The sequence below is a fragment of the Heterodontus francisci genome, unplaced genomic scaffold (assembly GCF_036365525.1).
Source record: "Heterodontus francisci isolate sHetFra1 unplaced genomic scaffold, sHetFra1.hap1 HAP1_SCAFFOLD_61, whole genome shotgun sequence".
Classification (NCBI taxonomy): Eukaryota; Metazoa; Chordata; class Chondrichthyes; order Heterodontiformes; family Heterodontidae; genus Heterodontus; species Heterodontus francisci.
In genome coordinates this window covers 1,468,287-1,477,152 of record NW_027141441.1, presented here as the reverse complement: position 1 = coordinate 1,477,152, position 8,866 = coordinate 1,468,287, and the positions used below count along the sequence as shown (strand labels likewise).

General features: G+C 41.9%; 1 non-coding gene across 1 annotated transcript; it reads right to left on the bottom strand.

Annotated features, from left to right (window-relative positions):
* Positions 1-8,043: 8,043 nt before the first annotated feature.
* trnas-gcu (transfer RNA serine (anticodon GCU)) lies at positions 8,044-8,125 on the bottom strand. The gene has a single exon. It is a non-coding gene; the product is annotated as a tRNA-Ser (tRNA).
* Positions 8,126-8,866: the final 741 nt, after the last annotated feature.

Sequence of the window (8,866 nt, the reverse complement as noted above, 5' to 3'; positions counted from 1 at the left end):
CCATTATCCATGGGATTGACTTTTTATTAACAAGATTGAAGTGCTTTTAAAAGATCTCTAAATGTATATGAGTTTTCATCAAAGATTTACCTGGCTTCTTTGTAAAGACTCGAGTAAGATTGAAGTGACTTTTAAAAACTACATCTTATCCTTTAAAATCCCGCTTCCATGTAGATGACATTGGAAGATGGCTTCAGAATAACTTCGACTATCTTTCTAACAGGTACTGCAACAGCTTAAGTCCTACTTTCTGCAAAAGCTGGTGAATTACGAAGAAACAATGGATTGAACATTTTATAAACTGTTGATGCAGATGGGATTCAAACTCATACATGTAAAATAGAAGGAATTAATAATCCATCATCTTAACCTCTCAAACACCTCATCACCCAGCTTTGTGCCAGTAACCCATCACATGTCTTTTTTGCCTCTATGGAAATTTGGGCAGGACGGTCACCTTCAGCTCAGATCCTGACTGTGCATCCAGATGTGCAATGATGGAAATGTAGCTTCTTTTAGTAAATGACATTTCCATCACATCAGGTCATGGCCTGTTGGGAATGGAGTGGTGTGAAACATTTCCAGACCATGTCCAACACGTTTCTACTCAGTGTGAAAATCCAACACGGAAAGACTGGAACATACAATCAATTCATCACATCATGATTAACATCACTCAGACACCTGAACCATGAGGTCACTGACGAAGTCATGATAACTTCTAATTTCTCATGAAATGACAACTGAACTAACTGACTGGAAGAATTGCTTTAACTCCACGTGATCAGAGAGGCACAGCCTCAGACCGACTCGGCAGATGAATATTGATTGAATAATTTCTGTGTGAGGAATGTTCCAGCATCATAAACCAGGGGAACGTGCTGACTGAGCTGTGTCATCATCTCTTCTGGGCAGTCGGACCATTCACCCTTCATTCTGCTCTGATTCACTTTCCCAAAGTGGATCTACAGATTCTCAAATCTGGAGACTGGGTTTTCTTATTTTGTTCCTTTTGATTTTTCTTGCTCCTGAATGATAATATATTCTAAACCTCGGATCAACCCATCCCTTTGCGTCGTGTTATAGTCTTGGTTAAAAGAGACACAAAACGACACAAACACTCTGAAACATACAACACGGTCACACTTTCCTTCAGTTAGATTAATGTTGAGCTGTTTTCCAGGTTAAATGCAACTGCAAACACATTGCTCTCAAAGAAATTGTAGCGGATTGAGTTGCCGTTGAAATATTAGCACTGAACATCTGTACGAGCAGGAACAGCCATTTCAAACACACATCCTTCACAAAGGCAACCACTGAGCTGTTTTCTTTTGTGAATAAAATTCATAAGAAAAGTTGATGTTCACAAGAAAACATATGTAAACGATTGACAGCTAAACTTTTGAAGCAAGGATATGAATCCAAGATTTTCTGATTATTAGACAAACACTCGAACCAATTAAGCTACTGAGCCAGATCACAAATGCTGTGACAACTAAGGGCAGAGGAGGGCACTCTTTATTCTCATCCCACTTCTCCACAGGTCACAACATCTATTTTAACTTTTCCCACTTACTGATACAGTCAGTCATGTACTCTATTTTTCCCAGAATAGAAGACACTGACCAGGTTTCTTTAATTAACAACAAAATTATCCATTTATTGTCGAATAAGTTTTAACTAGTCATGAAGTAAAGCATAAACACACAGGTGGAAATTTTAAAAGTTCCTTTTTCACCTTGAACAACTTTTAAAGTCCTTTTGTTTGTCTTCGAGCCACACACACACACACACAGACACACACACACACACACACACACACACACACACACACACACACACACACACACACAGGATAGCTGAAAAAATAAAAGGGATTTTTTTTTTTAATTCAGCACTCTGTTGCAGACAAAAACAACCTCTTGGGCTGTTTATTTGCTCATTTTTGAAGAAATCATCAGATGAGATATGTTGCTCCAAAACTGGAATGCAGTCTAACGTCCGAATATACGTAGACAGGTCACTAGGGTATTTTCGAACAGTTCTTTTCAGAAGGCATTGAGAATTAATTTTAGCAGGCCTTCTTCAAAGACATGCGACAAGATGAATTAACTCAGTGGACTTCTCAGGGTCTTTTAAAGATTTTCTGGAAAACAATCTGGGTTGTGGTCTTCTCTCCTTCCTTGACGATTCTTCAGGCTAACTTTATCAGCTGCTCACTCCAGCAGATAAAACACACTGACTGCTACAACCAAAGGTTGTGAGTTTTCTGCTGTCTTCGGTTTGCGCTGCTGCTGCCAAGGTTGTCCATTCAAGGGGCATGACTGACTTCACTAACCACATTTCTCCCGGTTACCAGGGTTTCTGTTCTATATTTAACTTGAATCATGTGACAACCAGTAAACATAGTTGCCAAATTGGTCCTTTTGGTGCCCTCTTGAAAAAGAACTGGTCCTACATTTATTCAGTTTGATTATGACTTCTTCAAAAAATATTTTAACAAAAGAAACAGAATCCCTTCCATAACATCATGTACTTTCCCTGAGCTGCAGGTTATCGCAAGTCTCTCTGGCTGTGTTCATTTTAGCTGATTTTGTACTCAGGTTCTTTCTGAATCTATGTGTTTGCAGATCTTTGTGAGTGAGAGATGTGGTAATATGTTTAAAAGATTTCCCTGTAAATTATTCGTATCTCCATCTTTCCCCGAACTTTGTACAAACACATTAATATGGGAATCACACACATCAGGCCGTCAAACCTGTCTGCTAAACATTGAAAGGTGACAGTGTTTATTGTGACGGGGTTCCATTTATGAAGACACATCTTGATGATTCACACATGTAAAAATTTGTATATTATGTTCATGACATAATGACATTAATAAACATTTCCTTGCACTTGCCATGCTTGGTGAACATTTTCTCTGCTGATGCCCCCTGAATATATTAGAGAACATGGTGACGAGGTTGAGATAAAAACCTGTAAATATAGGCAGCAAACAGCAGCAGGGACTGCAGTGAACAAGATTTACGTGACATATTTGTGCTTATATTGGTGGGTGAAATAAGATACTCAACACACAAAATCCTACATTTGAGCTCGCGTAAAAGATTGCTCTGTCTATGGAGATAGCATCAAAGAATGCTCAGGAATTTTGTCCAATGCCAGTGATAGTAACACACTTCAGGGGAACTTAAAAAAAATGGTAAAATGGGCTTTCACAGAACAGATGAAATTTTACACAGAGAAGTGTGAAGTGATACAATTTGGAAGGAAGAATGCCATATAAATGAAATGTTACAGTTCTAAACTGGGTGCAGGAGCAGAGAGACAATGTACACCAATGTGAGAAGGATTGAAAAGGTAGCTAAGAGCAAACAGGACACTTGGCTTTACTAATAGAGGCATAGAGTAAAAACATATAAGTTATGCTAAACCTCTTTAAAATACTGGGAATGAATGGCCTCCACCTGTACCTCCACAGAAAGCTTCCATTCCAGGTTTACACACACTCGTCAGGATCACTCTCCACAGATTCTGCCCTCCAGGCTTGGACACCCACTTCAGGATCACTCTCCACAGATCTCGCCATTCCAGGTTCGGACACCTACTTCAGGATCACTTTCCATACATCCCAGCACTATGGGCTCGGAGACCCTCTTCAGAGATCCTAAATCTCCAGACACGGACATCCTTTGAGGACCACTCACCACAGATTCTTCCCTCCAGGCTCAGACACCCTCTTCAGAATCACTCTCCATACATCCCGCCACTCCACGCACGGATATCTCCCTCAGGATCAGATCAAAGAATGTTGCTTGTCACTTATCAGCTCAAGCCTGAATGTTGTTCAGGTCTTGCTGCTTGCAGGCACAGACTGCTTCAGTATCTGAGGAGTTGTGAATCATCAGCGATCATTCCCACTTCTGACTTATGTTGAACAGAAAGCCATCAATGAAACAGCTGAGGATGGTTGGGCCTAGGGCACTGCCCTGAGAAACTAGGTATCCAGTCATGAATGGTGGTGGACAATTAAATAACGAACCAGATGAGGAGGGTCTAAAAACATCCCTATCCTCAATTTTGGTGGAGCCGAGCACGTCAGTGCAAAAGATGAAGCTGGAGCATTTGAAACCATCTTCAGTCAGAAATTGCTCAGTGGATGATTCATCTCGGCCTCTTGAGGTCCCCAGCATCACAGCTTCCAGTTTTCAGCCAATTTGCTTCACTCCCCATAATGGCAAGAAACAGCTGAAGGCACTCGATAAAGCAAAGACTATGGGCCCTAACAACATTCCGGCTCTAGTGTAATTCTGAGTTATTTTTGCCTTCAGTCTGGTTCAGTGAATATTCTGAGTCGGATGTGTAGGTAAAATCAATTACTTTATTTGCGCATTTAGCCGGCTGACTTACTCTAATGCAACGACACTGACTCCACCCAGAGTCTGTCTGGTCCACTAGAGTAAGTGAAGTTTTTTGATACGGGTACGACTGTTTATGCATTAAGATTCATGCTACACCCCCTTGTTTAACCAATCAGTGCGATACAATTCGACTTCACCCACGTGGTGACATGCAGTACATCTGTTACTGAGGTTACAATACACTCCATTCTCAATCCATACTTGTTACTAATAAAATATTGTTTTGTACCAGCAAGATAAAACAAAGCAGACAAGCAAGCTAATTAGCAAGAACATAGGAATCATTTATAATCATTCGAGTCTCACTCCCTACATGGATCATGAGTCTGTCTCTACCTTCTGACAAGTAATTGCGGCGCATCCTGCTATCTCTATTAGGTGTACATTCCTGAGTGTTTCGTGCAGTCTGCAGCTACATCAAGTAGGGGCAGTTCACAAAGATAAGAGGGGCCTAGCACTCCTTATCACTCACACAGGGATGGACATCATTTGATTCACAGGAGTCCATTTGTTCCAAACCACAGGGAGTCACACAATCAGGCCAAAAAGAACAGATGTCTTTGCAATTACCAGTGTCGGCTAAGCTTTACAGTCTCACACGCTCTGCATTTACTTTTAACTATTTCATTGTGGTTTCTGCCACTTAAAATCAAAGCTCAGCAAAGCTACTATTCCTAACTTGGCTATCTTTCCCATTAAGCATAGTGCCATGCCTTTCTGCTCACTTCCACACTCGTACTGAAGACTTGTGCTCCAGAACTAGCTGCGCCCTCAGCCAAGCTGTTCCAGTAGAGCTGCAACACAGGCATCTACTTGACAATGTGGAAAATTACCCAAGTGTGCCCTCTCCATAAAAAAAATGCAGGACAAATCCAATCTGACCAATTGCCGCCCCATCAGTCTACTGTCAATCATCAGCAAAGTGATGGAAAATGTCACCAACAGTGCTATCAAGCACCACACACTTAGCAATAATCTGATCATCGATGCTCAATTTAGGTTCTGCCAGGGTCTCTCAGCTCCAGGAAATAATTTGGCAGATAGAGTAGAATGTGGGAAAATGTGAGGTTATCCACTTTGGTAGGAAGAATAGAAAAGGAAAATATTAATTAAATTGTGAGAGATTACAGAATGCTGCGGTGCAGAAGGATCTGGGTGTCCTCGTACATGAATCACAAAAAGTTACCATGCAGGTACAGCAAATAATTAGGAAGGCAAATGGAATGTTACCCTTTATTGCAAGGGGGATGGAGTATAAAAGTAGAGAAGTCTTGCGACAAATGTACATGGTGCTGGTGAAACCACACCGAGCGTACTGTGTACAGTTTTGGTCTCCTTATTTAAGGAGGGATATACTTGCATTGGAGGCAGTTCAGAGAAGGTTCATTGGATTAATTCCTGTGATGAAGGTGTTGTCTCATGAGGAAAGTTGAGCAGGTTGGACCGATACTCATTGGAGTTGAGAAAAATGAAAGGAGAACGTATTGAGACATATAAGATTCTGAGGGAGCTTGACAGGGTAGATGCTGAGAGGATGTTTTCTCTCGTGGTGGAATCTAGAACTCGGGGACACAGTTTCAGATTTAGGGGTTTTTCATTTAAGAAGGAATTTCTTCTCTCAGAGGGTCATTAATCTTTGGAATTCTTTACCGCAGAGAGCAGTGGAGGCTGGGTCATTGAATGGCTTCAAGATTTTTATCTACAAGAGAGCCAAGGGTTATGTGGGCAGGCAAGAAAGTGCGGTTGAGGTCATGATCAGGTCAGCCATGATCCTATTGAATGGCGGAGCAAGCTCGAGGGGCCAAATGGCCTACTCCTGCTCCTAGTTCTTCTGATCTTATGTTCGTATGACCTCATTGCAGCTTGGTCCAAACAGAGATGAAAGACTGGAATTCCAGAGGAGAGGTGAGAGTGATTGCCCTTGAGTGAGTGTGGCATCAAGGATCCCCAGCAAAATTGAAGTCAATGGGAATCAGGGGGAAAACTCTCCACTTGTTGAAGTCATACCTTGCACAAAACAAGATGTTGTGGTTAGTGGAGGCCAATCATCTCAGCCCAGGACATTGCCTCAGGAGTTTCTCAGGGTAGTGTTGCAGACCCAAACATCCCAGCTGTTTCATTGACGACTTTCTCTTCAACATCAGTCAGAAGTGGGAATGTTAGATGATGACTCACAACTCTTCTGATACTGAAGCAGTCTGTGCCTGCAAGCAGCAAGACCTGAACAACATTCAGGCTTGAGCTGATAAGTGACAAGCAACCTTCTGGCCACACAAGTGCCAAGCAGTGAACATCTCCAATGAGAGAGAGAAAAAATCTACCTTTTGATATTCAGAAGCATTATCATCGTTAAATCCCCCACCATCAACATCTTGACCAGAAACGTAACTGGACCAGTCACATCAATGCTGTGGCTATAAGCGCAGGTCAGAGATTACGAATTCTGTAGCAAGTATCTCACCTCCTGACACCCCAAATCCTGTCCACCATCTACAAGGCACAAGTCAGGAGTGGGATGGAATACATCCCACTCAACAACATTCAAGAAGCTCAACACCATCCAGGACAAAGCAGCACACTTGATCGGCACCTAACCCGCCACCTTAAACATTCAATCCCTCCACAACCAGTAAACAGCGGCTGCAGTGTGTACCATCTCCATATGCACTGCAGCAACTCGCCAAGTATCCTTCAACAGCACCTTCCAAACTCGTGACCACTATCACCTCGAAGGACAAGGGCAGCAGATGCATGGGAACTCACTACCTGCAGGTTCCCCTCCAAGTCACTCACCATCCTGACTTGGAACGATATCGCCATTTCTTCACTGTTGTTGGGTCACAATCCTGGAACTCCCTCCCCAACAGCACTGTGGGTGTTCCTGCACCATATGGACTGCATCAGTTCAAGAAGGCAGCTCTCCACCACCTTCTCAACGGCTATAGGAATGGGGAATAAATGCTCGCCTTATCAGCGATACTCACACCCAAGAATGAATAAAAACCAAATCACTCTCCACAGATTCCCCACAATCTGGGCTTGGACATTTACTTCAGGAGCACAGAGCTTTATATCACTGCAACATGAGTTCCAATCTTCATATTCTGTTCACTTTTCACATTATTTTCGACCAGTCCACGAGCTTTTATTAATTCAGTATTCGGGTCTCTGCTCCTCCGCCGTTTCTAACATCTCACCTCTTCCAAAAAAACACTCTGATCTATCGTAGGTAGTAGATGACCCCTCATTTTAAACTCCATCTGGCAAAGCATTGCTCACTCAATTAATCTATCAAGAAGATTTGAAAATAAATTTCTTGCCAAAGGATAATTTTCTGCATCTGCTCCCTCGCCATTTGCTTTTCCCATTTGTCTTTCACTTGGTGCAAAGCCAGAGAAAGTAAAGATGGAAGGAAGGAGGGGAAGAAAAATCCTGCTCCGTTTCGTGATCCCTATTTGATCTTCATTGCAGTGCAGTTTGGGTGAAGAATTCCAAATGTCTGTCTCAATTTTATTAAAGTATAACCAATTCTGGAATCACGATCTGGACACAGACAAAAACGGGTTTTGAGGCTGACTTTACACATAAACTCCCCCAACATAAATAGTTCATAAACAAGCGACAAGGATGGGATTCGAACCCACGCATGCAGAGCACAATGGATCAGCAGTCCATCGCCTTAACCTCTCGGCCACCTTGTCAGTTGCATGAGCATGGATGTCACCTTCAGCACAGCTTCTCGCTGTGCAGCGAGCTGTGTTTTGATGGAAATATATCTTCTGCAAGTAAATGAAGTTGGGAATGGAGCGGTGTGAAACATTTTCAGACCATGTCCAACACATTTCTACTCAGTGTGAAAACCCACCACGGAAAGACTGGAACATACAATCATTTCATCACATCATGATTAACATCACTCAGACACCGGAACCATGAGGTCACTGACGAAGTCATGATGACCGAATTTCTCATGAAATGACAACTGAACTAACTGACTGGAAGAATTGCTTTAACTCCACATGATCAGAGAGACACAGCCTCAGACCAACTTGTCGGGTGGTGTAAACAGATATCACTGCTTCTGATCTTCACCAGAACAGAGAGTGAGATTTGACATTGATCATCAAACAGACTGTGAGAGAATACAACAGAATAAAACACATGGAGAGACACTGTGGAATAACAAATAGATTTGATTGGAATGTTGAAATTTTGATTGGAATGGATAAAACACCAGAAACAGTAGATTAAATTGGGATTCTCATCATTGTATTGATCTGGGACAGAAAAGAGAAACTGATGGAAAGAAGAGAAGAAGGAAGAAAAGAAAGGATGGAACTGTTCCATTTTTTCAGTTTTTTCACTCACCCATCAAAGCTGATAAAATAAGTTGCAAATAACAGAGAATTTCACCAAAAAGGGAGATTAAATGTTGCTGAAAC